The sequence below is a fragment of the Colobus angolensis genome, unplaced genomic scaffold, assembly GCF_000951035.1.
Source record: "Colobus angolensis palliatus isolate OR3802 unplaced genomic scaffold, Cang.pa_1.0 Scaffold140, whole genome shotgun sequence".
Taxonomy (NCBI): domain Eukaryota; kingdom Metazoa; phylum Chordata; class Mammalia; order Primates; family Cercopithecidae; genus Colobus; species Colobus angolensis.
Genome location: NW_012114489.1, coordinates 406,208 through 426,055, shown reverse-complemented (window position 1 = coordinate 426,055; position 19,848 = coordinate 406,208). Strand labels below are relative to the sequence as shown.

The 19,848-nt window shown below is 37.1% G+C and overlaps 2 long non-coding RNA genes across 2 annotated transcripts in view; one reads left to right on the top strand and one right to left on the bottom strand.

Annotated features, from left to right (window-relative positions):
* Positions 1-19,848, top strand: part of LOC105506832 — a 922,775-nt gene that overhangs the window by 821,769 nt on the left and 81,158 nt on the right. The window lies entirely within an intron of this gene.
* Positions 3,507-19,848, bottom strand: part of LOC105506831 — a 61,825-nt gene continuing 45,483 nt past the window's right edge. Inside the window, exons 2-3 of the long non-coding RNA XR_001000994.1 lie at positions 8,353-8,409; positions 3,507-3,603 (exon numbers count right to left, since the gene is read on the bottom strand). This is a non-coding gene — a long non-coding RNA (uncharacterized LOC105506831). The remainder of the gene's footprint in view (positions 3,604-8,352; positions 8,410-19,848) is intronic.

Here is a 19,848-nt window from a genome sequence, read left to right as displayed (position 1 = left end):
AGGGTGTGAGAAGAGTGTTGTTATAGGATATGGGCTTTTTGGTGATTTTGGGGGGGAGATTCAAGGAAGGATAGTTTTCCTGAGGGTTGGTTGTTCTCAAAAGGCAAGGAAAAGTCTATGATTACGATCTTAATTTTTATCTACAAGGTGAGAATTCTAAAGAGCAAATTTTAGGCTAGTAGAAAATACATGCAATTTATTTTTATGGCTATAAGATGATACATGAAACTAAGACTAAGGAGCTCTTAGTGAGTGCAGCAGATATCTCACAGGGGCAAATGAAGATTCAGGGCTGAAAGCATGAGAACTTGTCATTTGGTGAGTGGTTAGAAGGACTTAGTATGGTCCCATCCAGTGCAACTGAAGTGATGTCCTTTCTGCTGAATTTTGAAATATTAATATATCCAGTCCCTGGGCTGTAGCCCAATAACATCTATTTTTGCAGCCGTTAATTGAATGCCTTGTTGCAGGTCATTAATATTTGTAATAGCATCCAAAATATGATCTAATCTATGAACATTTTCCACACAGATGGCCATTGCATTGCAGCAGAAAATCTTATGATCATATCTATTAGTATTTCTCTATTGATCATAGATCTCATGCTCAGAAATACTATTGACTACAATTGTTATTTTCTTTTCATGATCCAGCGCCACAATTTGACCACTGGGAGCCCATTTAGGTTGGTTCCCTTTGATAATACTCCAGAACTTTTGAAAGCATCCTTGCATTCGTATAACAAAATAATCAAGATGCAGCTTTGTTCTTTCTAGTAGATTGCTAGAGTCTACTAAAGATTTTCATTTGCACTCTAGAAATGGGGCTGTCACATGTGATTCTAACTATATATGTAGTTGGAATTCCACCAAATTCCAGAAAGGGCAATTTGTAATCAGTGAGTTTATCATCAGTGCTGTCGTCATTTGATTGTGGTTTTTAATTACTCTAATCCTTGAATTTTAATTATAAATGCTGCCAATTTAGCTTCATCATTATTAATTTGGCTTGGGAATTGTTGTTTGTTCACCTTACAGTGAGTAGGGATACATATTTGCATCAACAATATTTTTTATGTATAATTTTCCAATAACTAGAAGTTAAGATGTAATATGCATTGAAGTTCAAATATGAATTCATTGTTCCTTCATTTCTTGGGAAGTTGGATTCCTAAACTTCAAAAATGTACAAGGACTCTCAGAATCTTATTTAAAAACTCCTATTTCTGAAAGTTAATAATGAGATTCATATACATTGCCAACAAAAAATTTTTACTACAAGTTGTTTATTTTGCGTCTCTATAATTCTTGGTAATCATAGAATTCGTTTTCATTGTGAACGGTGGGATTTCACAGTAAAGATGGGCCATAGACTGAAAAAGTTGAAAAGATTGCTCTTAACGAAGTCTTTCTCCACTGGAACTTCATAAGTACCAGAGTATGTTGGGTGATTTTATTTTATAAAATATGCATATGACTTCCCACCAGCAATGCTGATACAATAGGCATGTATATTATAAAAACTTTCTCCCTTTATTACTCTTTCCAACCTCATCTTCCTTTCCTACTTACCTAACCTTGAGAGTCACCACTGTTCTTAGTGTCTAGTCCCTAAAGGTTATGAATAGCTGTTAAGAATAGTGCTCAGTAGAAGCAAGGATCAGCAGTATGTGATATCTTTACAAAGGAGGGAGAGCCCACTGGCTGTTTATGCACCTTCAGGCCATAGAATATTTTGGAGTAACATTCCTAGAACCACAGATCAACCTTATGACTGTAAAGTTCTCTCTGCCTTCTCCCTCTGACTCAGTGTCCTTTTTAACAAGTACTGTGCTACAGATCAGTTACCATGGAGGAAAGAAATATACCTGTGGCTCAGTGTTACTTGAAATTGTGTGACCAGGACACCCTTCCACACCTCTCTTTCTTTAGAGTATACTTCTTGATTGTTGTGCTCCATCTTGAACCAGCTCATTTTACATAAAATACTAGCATCAAGGTCTTATTAAAGTATTTTTCTTTTGAAGAAAACTTTTCAAAAGAAAAATTAAAAATCATTTCCTAGGTTTGGCTCTTGGGTCTGAACAATACCTCTAAAATGAAATCAAACATAAAACAGGCCTCTCAAAGCTACTGAAAAAGTCACTGGGTCTTTGAGCTCAACATAGCTCACATTTTACTGTGAAGGAAATACTGATTTTCTGTATTCCCCACCATGACCTTGCATTTGTGGTAATCATGGCAACTACCCAAATTGTGAATTCTTTGTAAAGCCAACATGGCAAATTTATATTAAATTAGTTGGAGGAAACAGACAAGGGGGGGATATAGTCAGCATAACCATTTTTGTCCTCTGACCATCCGGCACTTACTTACTAATTCAAAGTTTTCCTTTATATCTTCCTCTGGTCCAGACGTTCTCAACCTTGGCTGCACATTAGAATCCCCTGGGAAACTTTCCCCCGCCCCGGGAAACTTATAAAATACCAATGCCGAAGGCCCATCTATACAGATGCCGCTTTTACTAGGTTTGAGAGGAGACCCAGACATCAGTATTTTTTTAATCCCTCATATGGTTCTCATGCACAGCCAAGATTGAGAACTACTGCTCTGACCTAATATATACCACCACCTTATTTGCGATATTCTAGGTAGAGACAGTCTACCCAAAGGTAAATATAACAATCTCCTCAAGTGGCTAATCAGTACAAATGCATCATACAACCTAAGAAAAGTTTGAAGTAGACTCCACAGGGAAAGCAAAACTGGTATTGTATAAGGAAGAGTAGGACCAATAGGAAACATGTCTAGATGAAGGTAGGTTGCAGTATACTGTTCTAGAAGAATTAGAGCAGAATCATACCTTTAACTGTGGCCTTAGCTCAGGAACAGATAACTAACGACGTGAGCTTGGGCCAGTCACTGCCCTTCTCTGGACCACTTTTGCCTCATCTGTAAAATAAGACGAGCTGATTCATTGATTTCTAATTCCCCTCCTCTTCTAAAATCCTGTGATGTCTAAAATACAAAAATCTTAAAGCATGCTATTCCAGGGCTCCTCCTCAAACCAAATAAACTAGAATCTTCAAGAGTGGAATGTGGATGTCAGTGGTTTTTAAATGTTCCCAGGTGATTCTAATATGCAACCGGAGTTGCTAACAGCTAGACTTTAGGAACTTGCCATGGTGTGATTGTACATGGTATGGGAAAGGAGGAGAGAATAAAGAGTAAAGTCTTTCAAGAAAAATGAATGGGATAAAAATCAGTAACGTTTTTATAGTTTAATTAAAATCTCATATTTTTCCATCTTTCTTTTGCTTCTTTTGTTTTTACCATATTCTTGGATCCTGGTTCAGTATTTGTTTTCCCTCTTCTCTCTTAAACCTGCCTTACTAAGACATTTCACTACCAATGAATATGTCATGTGAAGAACTGAGAAAGTGACCAAAAGCAGTATTGCTTGGGAAATACAGCTTACAAGATCTATTAGGAGAGATGTCACCAATATTGTAATGGAATACGTTTTATTTTAATTTTCAGCTGTGATGATGTGTGCTTTCAGTAAGTGTATATTAAATGTAACTCACTGCAAAAAGGCCAGCATCTATAAAAGAGAGAGAGAGAGAGAGAAATATAGGTCAACAGACTGAATTTAGTCAGAAGGTAAAGGCATCTGTTTTATTACATAAGGTTGTTGAAAGCGTGGTAGCTTAGTCCAACAAAATACTGGGCATGTGGCCTGTTGTCTGGTGGGCAAAAAACAACAAAAAAAACTTTTCCAGGTGCACTACATTAACTTCCAACATCTTCCTAATGTCTTCCTCATTTTTCCCATTGTTCACCCCGTTTCAGGAGACAGTTCTAAGAGTTCGCCCCCAAAAATTACATCTCCCAAAAGTCCTATCTAGAGCTATGATACCCCAAACAGTAGCCACTAGCCCCATGTGCCTACATAAATTTAAATTTTAATCAACTAAAATTAGAAATGTTCTTCTGTCACGCTGGCCCCATTGCACATTCTCAATAACCACACAGAGTTATTAGCTATTAGCTATCTTTGATGTCACAGACCATATCCATCATCATAGAAAGTTCTACTGGACAGGGCTTCTCTAGGGTCTCAGCAGTACAAAAGCCAAGCTTACTTGCTAACCAGAGGTAATTCAGTGTTCTTTTGGAGAGGTTGAGAATTGAGATTAATTCTCTGTGTCTCAGTTTTCTGCTCCAAAAAATGGATATAAGAATTATGATCAGTTCCAAAGGAAGGGTTATCAAATTATATTTAAGTTTCCTAAGTAGCATAATTCTGAATAAAAACATTTACGCATGGAAAGCAACTATGTTTATAATTCATAATCTGGGAAAAACTAAAGCATAATATATAGAAGGATTGCCAGTGTTTCTCAAAATATAGTCCGTGTGCCACTTCCTTTGGTCTCCCCTGCATTGCTTGTTAAAAATACACATTTCTATGCCTTATCCCAGCGTTGCTGAATCCGAAAATTCGGAGTGGAACCGATGACTGGGCATTTTAACGAATCCACTGACTATGCTTATGCATACTATTGTTTTAAAAAAAATGCCTTTTTGGAAAAATAATCATTTCTAGCCCATCCCAGAGCCTTGTACTTTGTGAGCACCTCTTAATTTGACTAATTGAATATATCACTCTTTTGGTCAGTTGGTGTTTTGCAAACACATTTGGGAAGTAAGCAATTTCTCCAACAGTGAGATTACAACCATGATCCTGCAGGGAGAGTTAAATTGCAGTGTATTTTACGCTCACTTCTGTGACTGGGCAGTACCATTGAACTTCGGTAATATTATTTAGCGTAGCTGTCATAAATTGGTCATTTGGGGCTAGCCAAATGATTACCTAGGAAATATTTCACACAGTTTCTCAGAGAAGCTTTTGCCATTGGAAACAGCAGGAAAACACAGCCATTAAAAGAGAAAAAATGGCTATGTTTTTACAACAAAATAATTAGAAGCCATTACTGGCGCTGTTTAGATTTCAGTACCCCATCTATCTTACTTTCAATTAGAAACAATGTGCCCAAATAGGAAAACTCTGGCTAAACATGAGTGCATTTTGACTGCACTGTTTAATAAAGTATGACCCCCATTGATAATAAAGTCTGTTGAAATGTTCTTTTAAGTACAACTTTTTTTAGATAGTACTAGTTTTTGAGATAGAGAGCTAGGTAGCAAATTCACTAATTTATATCCCTTTATCCCTCATGATGATAGAATCTCAAAGATGGAATTTTTGAGTTTGTTAGACCCAGCTTCTACTCAATGTCTGAATCCCTCTCACAGTTTTCCCAGTGAACTGTGGCCCCCATCCCCATTTGAACACTTCCAAAAATGAGACAATCATTTCTTGCAGAGGAATCCATTTCCACTTTGGGATAGTCTTTGCTAATCCAAAACCAAAATCATTTGGTTTTAGTTCTACCCTCTTGGATCATATAGCGTAAACCAAATGCCTCTTTCCATGACCAATTTTCCAGTAGTGGAAAATTACTAAGGTATTCCCCCTTGTCAACTCCATTGTGTGTTCAGGAATATTTTCTTTTAATTAACATATTCCGCTTTCAGCTAATGGTGATGAAAATAGAACAAATCATTATACGTTTCTTCTACTTCAGAACACTTTCATGTATTACTTGTCTTAATTTAGACAAGACTTGACAATTCATAGTTGCTAATTCAAAAAGACTTAACCAAGGGCAGAGATTGTCTTGACTAATGGATAGTCTTAAGAAAAAATATCCATCTCATCTAAACTCTAGTAGTCTATTGAATCTGGCAAAATCTCAATTTGTATTTATTAATGTAGCATATTTATCAAATGCCCAACTGCTACATGTAGGGACTCAACCATGAACCAGGAGCTTAAAATTTAGGGAAACAAACATTTAGATGCCTGGATAATATAAGACCTAAGCATTTTCTCTTTCGTTTATTGGCACTTACTTGGAAGGAGTGGAAGGAAGGCAGTCAAAACAGCAGAAAGGGTGCTAGACCAGTTGTCAGGGAAATCTAATTTTGTCACACTACCTCTGCCTTATAAATATACCAAGCGGCCTTCAGCAAGTCACATAGCCTGACTTGTCTGCATTTTCTATATTTTGCTTACCTCATGAATTTGTGTACATTTTGTTTTGTTTTAATCAGTTGAGATGGTTCTTGTCAAATGGCTTTCTTATTAAAGAGGATGAAGCATAGTATGCATATATATATATATATATATGCTGTCAGTTTGCAAAGTTCTTCTCAAACATTAATCCTTAAATATTTTAAAAGATTTGTGAATTAATATGCTATTCATGAGGTAAACTGCAACTAAGATGAGATAGGCATTCAATTTAAAAATTATTACAATGAATTTTATCGTTATCTTTTACGTAACCATTTCCAGGACGTTAATGTCTGAAAAAAAATTTTTTTGGCTCAAAGTCAAGTCCATTGTCTACTTTGTAGATACTAAAGCTAATTTGATTACAATATCGAAGAGGAAACTCTTTAACACCTTTAATTTTTTTTACAATAGTAAGCTCTTGTCAATTTCCATGGTCTTTGCCAAAGTGATCAGGTAAGTAATTTTATGGGTCGTCTCATGAAACTTGTTTCCAATTTGACATTTTGCCTCCTACCATTTTAAAAATAGCTGCTGAAATACAAATATCAGAAAGAAAGAAAAAAAAAACCTCTTGAATTAGCAGTTTGATCCTCTTTGCTAGTTCCCTTTTCCTAGAGATATACTTTGTAATGTTTTAGTTGAGTTTGAAGTGTCTCAAATGGTGGTAGATCTGGCACTTCCTTGGTAGCATAGTTCACAGTCTAATAATCTTAATAGCTTTAATACCTTGAAATGTGTTAAATCCAGTGTTATTTGTTTGTGTAGTTTAAAATTTTCCATAGGCCTCTCATCACCCCAGCAAAAACAACTTTGTGATGGTCTCAACACTTTTTAATTGCTCAAATTTTACCTTTTGTTTTTAGTGTCTAAAAAGGTCGAAATGGGCATTTTAGTTTGTCCCACAAAGGCCTTCAGTGGTTATATCCAGTATCACTGTCAGCATGTTTGGCTCAACTTAATTTTACAGCTTTCTTCTCTTGTCTCTTCTGAGAAAAATTAAGTTGATTCTATGTATTCTTATTCAAGTTAAATAATGAAACTAATACTCTTGTTTACTACATACCAGGTAATGGCTATGCACTTCACAAGGGTTCTCCCAACCTTGATAAGGGGCTGTCCTATGCATTGTAGAATGCTTAGTATAATATTATAGCATCCCTGGCCTCTACTCACCAGATACCAGTAGTACTTACACCACAACCCCCACCCCATTGCAGCAACAACAACAAAAATGTCTTCAGACATTGCCAAATGTCCCCTAGGGGAAAAAAATCACCCCTTTGAGAACCACTGACTTACATTAGCTCATTTAACCCTTACAACATCCTGTGAAACAAATGTTATTATCTCAGTTTCATACCTAAAGAAAAGGCTAAAATAAGATATATCATTAATCTACAATTATGCAACTAGAAAATGGAGGAGCCGAGATTTGAATCCCTCTTCTGACTTTAAAGTTAGTGATTTTCCTACTATCTAAACAACCCTCATTCAATAATATGTTCACAAAGTTTCACTTTAATATATTTTAACACATTCAAGTTGAATAACATTATAGAATTTTTTGCACATTTATTTTTTATTCTATCTCAGTTTTTAAAATCCCTTTACATAGAGGAAAACAGTTTTACTTTCTTCAGCTTTATCAATTTCTGTATGAGTAGTCTTTGTTTTATTTATTATTCAGTATTTTATCACTGTCTTCTTTGAAGCCAGAATGGCTTATCTGATTTATCAGGACTTCATTTTGTCTCAGTTCTGACTTCTAAAATATTTGGGATCTCTCTCAGCTTTGCCTAATATACAAATTTCATTAGTCTTTTCTCTGTTACATCAATAAAATATTTAGTATTCCAAATGGCATACTCTTATTGCATGTCTCTTTCCAAAATATCTTTCTATTTGGATTCTTGCTGGTATATAACACATTCATTCCATCTAATTCATAGAATCCCAGTTTTCCAGGAAGGTAGGAGCATGTGCTGAGGAGAATCAGAGGAAAAGGATAAAGAACAGGTACACAGTGTGACAGTATCGGCAGTGGTCATAGAAAGAGCCTGGGTTCCCTTATTTCCTAGAAGCACAAGCCTTAGAAGAAGTCAGAATACCACAAAATACAATTTGAATTCAATTTTAGTCAACATAAATGAAGAATATGAAAGCCATGGTTTATACCAAGGCTTGAGGTACTTGTTTCTCCTTACTTACCTCTTAGCTGCAGTGATTATCTGATTTAGATTTCAGAAGTCCGGCAATGGTCATATGCTTTCAGGTGAAAAGAAGGGCAAAATTTGTTCTTTTCTTTCTCGTTTTTCTCTTCTTAGTCTATCTTTTCTTAAAATTACTATTATACTTTAAGTTCTGGGATACATGTGCAGAACGTGCAGGTTTGTTACATAGGTATACATGTGCCATAGTGGTTTGCTGCTCCCATCGACCCGTCGTCTACATTAGGTATTTCTCCTAATGCTATCCCTCCTCTTGCCCCCCACCCCCTAACAGGCCACAGTGTGTGATGTTCCCCTCCCTGTGTCCATGTGTTCTCACTGTTCAACTCCCACTTATGAGTGAGAACATGCGGTGTTTGGTTTTCTGTTCTTGTGTTAGTTTGCTGAGAATGATGATTTCCAGCTTCATCCATGTCCCTGCAAAGGACATGAACTCATCCTTTTTTATGGCTGCATAGTATTCCATGGTGTATATGTGCCACATTTTCTTTATTCAGTCTAGCATTGATGGGCATTTGGGTTGTTTCCAAGTCTTTGCTATTGTGAACAGTGCCGCAATAAACATATGTGTGCATGTGTCTTTATAGTAGAATGATTTATAACCCTTTGGGTATAAACCCAGTAATGGGATTGCTGGGTCAAATGGTATTTCTGCTTCTAGATCCTTCAGGAATGGCCACACTGTCTTCCACAATGGTCGAACTAATTTACACTCCCACCAACAGTGTAAAAGTGTTCCTATTTCTCCACATCCTCTCCAGCATCTGTTGCTTCCTGACTTTTTAATGATCACCATTCTAAATGGTGTGAGATGGTACTTAGTCCATCTTTTAAAATCTGGCATTCTAAGCAACTCAGAAAAAGCCAAACAGATAACAAAAAAATTGGACTCACTCTCAGCTTTCCCCCTGGTAGCCATAGTCAGTCTTTCTGAGGTAACCACTCCAATTTGTAGCAGAATGACAGTCAAAGGGTTTTGGAGAACGTTAAAAAAAGCAAGAGAACAAAACTACAACTGTGGACCACAGACTACTGAGGGACATCTACTAAATTACTTCAGGATTATAAGGGTTTTCTTAAGGGTGATGAAAATAATGCACTTGTGTTTGGCTAAATTGTGAAATCTGCAACTATAATACGGAACAAAATTCATTGAAATACTGGGAGGCTGTCTGTGGCATAAGTTTCATCAGCCCTTTTCTCTGACCAGCTGCAACTATTTAACAACTGGGTTAATATTTTGTAAATAACCTGTGAGTGTATTGAATTCGGTTTGTTTTCTTTATCTGGTTTGCATGTGTAGTCACATTCAAAGTAACCTCAACAATTGAATGGTTTTGGCTAAAAGGGTACATGTCCTTGAAGTGTCCAGATAATCAGGACAAATTTGGGGAATGGGAGAGATAGCTTGATTTGTGCTGTTAAAAGCTTCTGTTTTCTACTTGATTATGCATGTCAATAGAATATATGTGTGTTTAAAAGACTCAGGAGGGTTGAGGAAAGAGCCTTGTAGACATTGTTTAATAACAATACAAAGCTCAGTATTGGAAAAGGCATGGCAAACACCTAGTTGAAAGCAGAAAAAAAGTGGTAATTCCTCTAAATAGTTAAATATAGAGTATGCATTATTTGAAGTGAATATTCTAAATGTTTTACATTCAGATTTTCCATTTTCAACTGAAATATATCATGGAGAGGAGACAATGACTTGTTCTCTGTTTAGTATTCAATGAACTAATCATGTTTCCAGTTTATAGGTGTCTAACCTAAATTCCTAGATATCCTTGTGACTGTGTGACAATATCACAAGTGATATGAAATGCTTGGAAGTAAGTTCTTTTAAAATTTGATTTGTTTGCCAAAATCCCTCTGTCTTAGCAATAGCACTTGTCTTGAGTTGCATTCTTGCAAAGGAGATCCTGAATCAAGGATTTGAGCGCACATAGCTTGTTTGGTAGGTGATCCCAGCAATTACTGAAAGGAAAATGAGGAAATAGAACATAAAAGGGAAGGAAGCCAGTAGAAGTTGCATAATAGGTAGTTACCACCTGAGGGTTACTGGAGTACAGTCCCACTGGGAACTTCTGTGAGACAGTGGAGGGAACATCTCAGACCCGTTCTACCTATGGGCCAAGGAGGCTTGTGGTATTCCTGTTATCATTTACTGATGCCTGCTCCAGGAAGCCTAATTCCCCAGAATGGGCCTGCCCTATGCACAACTTGAGCAACCGCTGGAGACGGACCTCTGGTAGAGAGTGCTTTGTAGTAAGATGCCCTTGGTTCATGAGTGGGAGAGTGACAGTAGCTGTGATATCACTAATATTCCCCAAAACACCAGAAGCCCCCTTTATGAAAAATTTAAATGGCAACTCAGACCTTTGGCCCACAAATGTGAAATCCAACTTCCATTAACTGCCCTTAAAAAAAAGAAAAAAACAGTATTTTCCCAATGTTCCTCAAAACAGGTTATCCTACAAGAAAATCCAAAGAGCTCTTGTAAACAGATTCCCTCACCATTTGATTTTCCAGCTGAGCCTGTTGTATGGTAACTCAGTTAAAAAAAAAAAAAAAAAGCCTCAGTGGTTGTGACTTGCTTTTCTGAATTTGCAGATGCCTGGGGTGCTTCATTTACACATGCACTTTATAACAGAAAGAGTAGTCCTTGGAGAGGAGTCATAGCAATCATTTTAATTAGCATCAACTTGAAGACTGTCCTTTCTTTCTCCCCGCCATTAACCCAAATGAACCAAGAGATAAGCTTATAAAGTTTTGCCACAGAGGTTTCTCAGCTGGCAGCTGATCAAAATGTGCAGAGGCAGTAATACTGGACAACGATTTCCTACTCAGGAAAAATTTTAAAATGTTAATTACACACCAGCTAAGAGGTGAAGGAGGTGCCATGGTTACTAGAATCATCACTAAGTTGTTGTCAACGCTGTTTGGTCTACCCTAAAAACCACAAAGACTTCAGAATAAAAATATTAATGTGCTTTCAGAAGATAAAGTTTAAAAAAATGTTCTTTAGTCTCTGAAGAGCTTATCTCTTCAAAACGATCCTTAATTTGTCTTGTCGCAGAGTTGAAGAAATCCTTAAATATGCAGCTCTTTTGGAATTAAAGAGAAACAGAACCGACACTGAAATCATGCAGCACAAGAAAATAAGATAAAATATTAAAAACACATTTACTCCCATATGGACACTTTTGAGATCAGATTTTCACTTTAGGTGAAGTTATTAGGCCCATTCCATTTGGCCTAATTCTGTTTATTTTGCTTCTTTTAGGATGGTGTTTTTTGTTTTGTTTGTTTTTTTTTGAGATGGAATCTTGCTCTTGTTGCCTAGGCTGGAGTGCAGTGGCACAGTCTCAGCTCACTGCAACCTCCGCCTCCCGAGTTCAAGCGATTCTCCTGCTTCAGCCTCGCCAGTAGCTGGGACTACCGGCTCGTGACACCACACCCGGCTAATTTTTGTATTTTTAGTAGAGACGGGATTTCTCCATGTTGGGCAGGCTGGTCTCAAACTCGTGACCTCAGGTTATCCACCTGCCTCAGCTTCCCAAAATGCTGGGATTACAGGCCTGAGCCACCATGCCCAGCCACTTTCCTTTTACCTTCTTTGGATCAGTCTTAGACTAACTCTTAGAATGGATTCACATGCTCCAAGAAAATGCCCATTGCATGTTGGTACATTCTCATTCTTCTTTAAAATGGCCTAAGCACCTATAACCTGGATCAGGCAGTACCAGGAGGAAGTGGTAAGGGGAAGGACTGATATAAGGAGCAGAACTCTTAATGACTGAGCCCTTTCTTGCAGGATAAGGCTTTCAGATGAGGTTTTTGTGATGGATTTTTGTAATCATCCTTTTGTTTCCCAGGAACAAGTTGTCTGCTGCTATATTTTCACAGTAACTAGTATAGTTTTGGAGATGCTCTTTTTACTTGCAAGTCAGATGGCACATTTTAAATCTTCTCTCTTGTAAAATGCCATAATAGCATTATATAAATTCAAGGCATGTACAATACTATGCATAATTTTTTTAAAATTTTTTTATCTCACTCTGTCACCCAGGCTGGGGTGCAGTGGTGTGATCTCAGCTCACTGCAACCTCCTTCTCCTGGGTTCAAGTGATTCTCCTGCCTCAGCCTCCCAAGTAGCTGGGACTGTAAGAGCCCGCCACCACAACCAACTAATTTTTATATTTTTGGTAGAGATGGGGCTTCACCATGTTGGCCAGGCTGGTCTCAAACTCCTGGCCTCTAGTGATCCACCCGCCTCGGCCTTTCAAAGTGCTGGGATTATAGGTGTGAGCCACTGCGCCCGGCCGCACAATTTTTGTTTAATAAAAATAGATCATAGAGTCTTCTAGTTAGTGTCTACACAATCCCATAAAAACCCATGAAATGTGAAACACTCAGGCAGTTAGGCAAGTTGTCCCAGCTTTATTAAACCAAGCATCCAGCATTCAGATAAGTCATTTAAATGCTTGATTACATTGTTTTGAAATTTGGTCTTGTGACTTGGCTTGGTGGCAGTAAAGCCCTGGAATCCCACTGATTCTCTCAAATTGTTGCATTTATTTCTGAGGAGCAATGCTCTCTTTAAGTTACTTGTCCAGCATTTCCAGATTAATTGGCATAGATCTTGACTGTTACATGTCTACATTTATTGATCATTAGGGAAATAATGCTAGGCTCATTTAAAGATGAAGAAATGTTAAAAACAAGGCTTTATGACTGTTTTGAAATGGTATTAAACACTGCAATACCATGCTGAACTTGGGTTTTCTGGAAATATAAAGTCTGTATTATTTTTAGAAAATAATTTGAAAATTATTTTGGACCATCAAATGAGATGCATCACCAGATACTACATTTTGTAAACTTGAAGAACTTGGATGATCTTTCTTTTTCTTGTCCACTCCAGTTCTTTTTAAGTATTTCAAGCCCACGTAGATTTCCTTGGCATCTCCATGGGGATGTGTCTATTTCAGGACAGTCTGATGGTACAGTTGTAAAATGTGATTAGGGAATTTGAAAGAGAAGGAAGTTGGCTGAAGGTTGTTATCAATTAGATTAAAATTCAGATGAAAACTAAAGGCTACTGAGCTATTCAAATCGAGTAACGAATAATTGTCCATACTTTTGAAAGACATTTAGAATGTAATTTCATTGTGAATTTTCATTAAATTGCAAAATGGCAGAAGGATCAAGTCTACCCAGACACCCAAATACACATACCTCTAGGGCAATGCAATTTTCTAATCTAAGGAGAAGTGGGGAATCATTGAGGCAGGTGTAGGGTTAAAATATAGTTTAAGCCATCATCATTGGATAACTCAGTGGGCCACAGAAACTCTTACCAAGTTATGGCCCTTTATCTACCAATCCTAGTGACCTCACAGGCCTGAGAATGATAGAGGGAAGTTCCCCCCTATTTTCTTATTTACTAGAGAAAATAATGGAATAACCATCCCCTGAGACCAGCGTTTGTCTCAACCTAACGGAGGGCTATTAGGTTCTTTGCTTATTTTTCTAATGGGCTGATATAAAATACTAATTTTCCCCAGTTTAAAATTTTATTGCAAATATTCCCTGTGAGCATATAAGTGTATAACAACAATTTAATTGTTTTGAAAGGTAAAATGCAGAATAAACAGTTATCCACAAAATTGGATCATTTTCTCTTGTATTACTTTAATTACAGTCATTTTAACAGCCTCACCAATTGCATCTCTTATTTTTAAAAGCAAAATAATTGCATATAAATAATTCAAGCAAAGATGTGACCATGCAGGCCCAGAACCTTCTGATGGGTTCTAGTGATCCCAGAATGAATGATGCTTAATATCTATTATTAAACTCTGTAAACAGAGGTGAATGTATAGTAATATAAGTTTTCAGCATTGCCAATCCCACCAGAAGAAATTATTTCACCTGGTAATAGACCACAAACAGAAGGAAAATAGAAGAGTCAAAGAATTATAATAGAATCCCCCTTTAGAAATTGGGAATCTGAAATTCAGACAATTTTCAGTGATTTTACCCAAATTGCACACAAGAATCTATGATGAAAGTGTATTTTATATATCTGTGTATATCCCTGTGTCTGAGTTATAGAACGCTTTGTAATTAGACTGTGTTGTGTATCAGTCAGAAGTGCATTGAAGTATCCAACCACATCTAAGCTGGAACTTCTAAAGAAGATAAAGCGGTCAAATGCATTCGTAGAAAACAGAAAAACTAAATTACAGATTCATTCTGTAAAAGGAACTCTTTAGCAGCTATGAGTCATAAACTGAAAATGCATTCTGTGTTTAATTGCAAGAAAACTAAAGCCAAATTAAACTAATTTGGCATTATCATTTTTAGACATTAAGCAAATGATATTAAGGAAATAATCAACAGAGTGAAAAAACAACCTACAGAGTAGAAAAAATGTGCAAACCACATATCTGATAAGTAGGTAATATCTTACTGATAAGGATGTCCTACAACTCAATAGCAGAAAAACCAAATAATCCAATTTTAAAATGGGCAAAGGACCTGAGTAGCCATTTCTCCAAAGAAGACATAGAAATGGTCTACTAGCATATGAAAAGATGCTCAGCGTCACTTATCAGGAAAATACAAATCAAAACCTCAGTGAACTGTCACCTCACACCTGGTAGGATAGCCATTACTTTTCTTTGTTAAAATTATTTTATTCTAGATTCAGGGGTACATATGCATATTTGTTACATGGGTATACTGTGTGATACCGAGGTTTGGACTTCTAATGATCCTGTTGCCCAACTAGTAAACATAGTACTTAATAGGCAGTTTTCAGTCCTTGTCTCCTTACTTCCTTCCCACCTTTTGGAATCCCCAGTGTTTATTGTTTCCATCTTTATGTCCATATGTACCCAATGATTAGCTTTCACATATAAGTGAGAACATGTATATTTGTTTTTCTGTTTCTGCATTAATTCACTTTGAATAATGGCTTCCAGCTGCTTCCATGTTGCTGCAAAGGACATGATTTCATTCTTTTATGTAACTGCATAGTCTTCCATGGCGTATATGTACCACATTTTCTTTCTTTCTTTTTTTAATAGAGTCTCGCTTTGTTGCCCAGGCTGGAGTGCAACGGCATCATCTCGGGTCACTGCAACCTCCGCCTCCCAGGTTCAAGTAGTTTTCCTGTCTTGGGCTCCTGAGTAGCTGGGATTACAGGCACATGCCACCACGCCAGGCTAATTTTTGTATTTTAGTAGAGACAAGGTTTTACCGTGTTGCCCTGGCTGGTCTTGAACTCATGAGCTCAGGCAACCACATTTTCTTTATTCAATCCACTGTTGATGGGTACCTGGGTTGATTCCATATCTTTGTTATCGTGAATAGTGCTATGATGAGCATACCAGTGCAATTGTCTTTTTGGTAGAACTTTTCTTTTCCTTTGGGTATGTACTCTGAAACTAGAAAACTTTTCCTAATCAACATGGAGTGGAGAATTTATTCACTGTCTTATTTGCAGAAATTTGCTGTCAACAAATAACACAGCTGCAGTAGAAAGTGTATAGCATTTTGTAATAAATTGTCTGATGTTAATGTATAAATGGAAAAATAAAAACGGTAATGAGATTGCTGAGTTGAATAGTAGTTCTATTTTTGGTTCCTTGAAAAATCTCCAAACTGTTTTCACTAGGGATGAACTACTTTGCATTCCCACCAGCAGTATATAAGCATTCCCCTTTCTCCACAGCTTGGCAACATCTGTTATTTTTTGACATTTAAAAATAGACAACATTATTTTTAAAAATAATAATAACAAGTATTGGAAAGGATGTGGATAAATTGGAACCCTTGTGCGCTGTTGGTGAGAATATAAAATGGTGCAGCCATTATGGAAAACAGTATCAAGATTTCTCAAAAAATGTTAAGTGGAACTACCATATGATCCAGCAATCCAACTACTGAATATTTATCCAAAAGAATTGAAATCAGGATTTCAGAGAAATGTTTGAACTCCCATGTTCATTGCAGCATTACACACAATAGTCAAGCTGTGGAAGCAACATAAATGTTCCTCAATGGGTGAGTTGATAAACTGTGTTATATACATACATGCATATGAAGTCCAGTGTATCCATTTGTTCTTTCATGGATCATACTTTTATTGTCAAATTAAGAAGTCTTTGCCTAACCCAGGGTCACAAAGCTTTTCTCCTATGTGTTCTTTTAGAAGTTTTATAGTTTTAGGTTTGACATTTAGGTCTATGATTTATGTTGAGTTAATATTTATATATAAGGTAAGATATGTATAAAATTTTATATTTTTGCATATGGATATTCATTTGCTCTGACATCTTTTATTGAAAAAACAATCTTTTCTACAATGAATTGCCCTTGCAACTTTGTCAAAAATTAGTTTGTGTATGGGGGTCTGTTTCTGGACTTTATTCCACTTACTTGTTTGTCTGTCTGTGTGGTAATGTTACATTGTCTGACATAATTATACTATGACTAAGACTTTATCATAAGTCTTGAAATCAGTTAGTTTTAGCTCTTCAACTTTGTTCTTCTTTTTGAAAATTGTTTTGCTCATTCAGAGTCTTTTGCATTTCTCTATGGCTTTTGGAATCAGCTTGTCAATTTGTATCAAAGAGCATGCTACAGTTTTGGATGGGGTTTTATTAAATCTGTAGATCAATTGGAGAGAATTAGTATCATAACAATAATAAGTCTTATGACCCATAAAGGTAGTATAATGTCTCCATTTTTTTAGATCTTGTTTAATTTCTCTCAACAGTGTTTTGTAGTTTTCAGTATACGGATCTTTCACATATTTCATCACATTAATCCTAAAATATTTCATATTTTCATATTATTTTAAATGGTATTGCTTTTATTTTAATTTCTGGCTTTTTATTATAAATACATAAACATTTTGTATGTTGATCTTGTATCAGCAAACTTGCTAAACTCACTTTTTAGTTCTAATAACTTTTTTTGTAAATTTCATCAGCTTTTCCACATTAGCAATGACTTCTATGAATAAAGACCGTTTTACTTGTTACTATTTCGCTTTTACAATCTGGAGGCTGTTTATTTAATTTTCTTGCCTGATTGCATTGTCTGGAAACTCCAGTATAATATCGAATGCAGAATGGACATCCTTGTTTTGTTCCTGAACTTAGAATACAATGTTCAGGGTTTTGCATTTAACTATGATGGTAGCTGTAAGGTTTTTTAAATAGATGCCTTGTATAAGGGAAGTTTTCCTCTTTCTATTTTGCTGTGAGGTTTTCTTTAAAAAAAAAATCAGTAATGAATGGTGGACTTATTAAATTCTTTCTCTATATCTACTAAGATCATCATATAGTTTTTATTTTAAAGTTTAGTTTGGTTTCTTAGTTTGGATAATACAGAACAGTTTCATTGCCCTAAAAATTCCCCGTGTTTCACTTATTTGTCCCTTCCTCCCTCTACCCAAATTCCTGGCAACCATTGATATTTTTACTATCTCTATAGTTATGAGTTTTCCAAGATGTCACAGAGTTGGAATCATACAGTATGTAGCCTTTCCAGACGGGCTTCTGTCACTTAGCAGCATGCATTTAAGATTCCTCTATATCTTTTCATGGCTCATTTCATTTTAGTGCTGAATAACATTCCATCCTAAGGATGCACCACAGTTTCTTTATCCATACACCTATCAAAGGACATCTTGGGCTACCAAATCTTGGCAATGATGAATAAAGCTGCTATAAACATTCATTGCAGATTTGTATATAGACATGAGTTTTCATTTCATTTGGATTAATACTAGGGAGCATGATCACTGGATTGTCTGATAATACTACGTTTGGTTTTTAAGAAACTGTCAGACTGTCTTCCAAAGTGGGTGTATCATTTTGCTTTCTCATCAGTAACGAATGAAGTTCTTTTTGCTTCACATCCTCACCAACCTTTGGTGTTGTTAGTGTTTTGAATTTTAGTCATTCTAATAAGTCTATAGTGGAGCACTAGCAGGGATTAAGATGGCAGATAGGAGGCAGGATTAGCTTGCAGCTCCCATTTGGATGGACAAGAGCAGCATGTACAGACTCACATCATGAAGTTATGCTCCAAGAAATACCACAGGAACAAAGCAGGAAAGCTGAGAGCATCCGCAGATGCTTTGAAGGAACTGGATCACTGCAGCAGGCTCCTGTCTCATGGCCTGGGGCAAGATTTCAGCCCTGGTGACTGGCTGTCTAAAAATAGACTTAGTACTGTTGCAGGGCCATGGTGGGAGTGAGACTGGCCTTGAGGACTGCAGGCTGTGTGAGACCTGTGACTGCCAGCTTTCCCCCACTTCCCTGGAAACCTGTATGACTCAGCAGAGACAGCCATAATCCTTCTGGGAATATAACTCCATTGGACCGGGAACCACATCCCCATCCCCACAGCAGCTGCAGCTGCAGCAAGCCCTACCCTGGGAGAGGCTGAGCTCAGACCCACCTATCGCTGCCCCACCCTGGTAGTCAAAGACAAAGGTTGTAATCTCTTGGGAGCTCTGTGGCCCTGCCTGCCACCTGAGAAACCTGAATACTAGGTTCTTTTGTCCCACGGGGTGCTCCCTTGGGCACTAGCGTAACACTAGGGCAAGTTTGCATCCTCCCTATATTATCACCTCTGATGTGCTCTTGAAAGCACCACCTTCTGGCTGGAGACCAACCACAAAACGAGCACACTAAACAAAAACACAACCAAGGACCCTCACAGAATCCACTTCACTCCCCTCCACTCCCCTGCTACTTCCACCAGAGCAGGTGCTGGTATCCATGGCAGCAAGACCTGAAGACAGATCACATCACAGGACTCTTTGCAGACACTCCCCAGTACCAGCCTGGAGCTTGGTAGCTCTGCTGCGTGGCTAGATCCAGAAGAGCAAAAACAGTCACTACAGTTCAGCTCTCAGGAAACTCCATTCCTAGGGGAGGGGGGAGAACACAACATCAAGGGAGCAATCCAGGGAGAAAAGAATCTGAACAGCAGCCCCTGAATCCCATATCTTCCCTCTGACACAATCTGCCTAAATGAGAAGGAACCACAAAAACAATTCTGGTAATATGATAAAACAGGGTTCTCTAACCCCAAAATATCATACCAGCTCATCAGCAGTGGATCCAAACCAAGACAAAATCTCTGAATTTCCAGAAAAACAATTCAGAAAGGTGAATATTAAGCTAATCAAGGAGGCACCAGAGAAAGGTGAAGTCGAGCTTAAAGAAATCAAAAACATTATATAGGATACGAAAAGATAATTCTTCAGTGAAATAGCATAAATAAAAAAAAAGAATCAGCTTCTGGAAATAAAAGACACACTTAGAGAAATGCAAAATGCACTGGAAAGTCTCAGCAGTAGAATCAAACAAGCAGAAGAAAGAACTTCATAGCTCGAAGACAAGGCTTTCAAATTAACCCAGTTCATCAAAGACAAAGCATAAAGAAT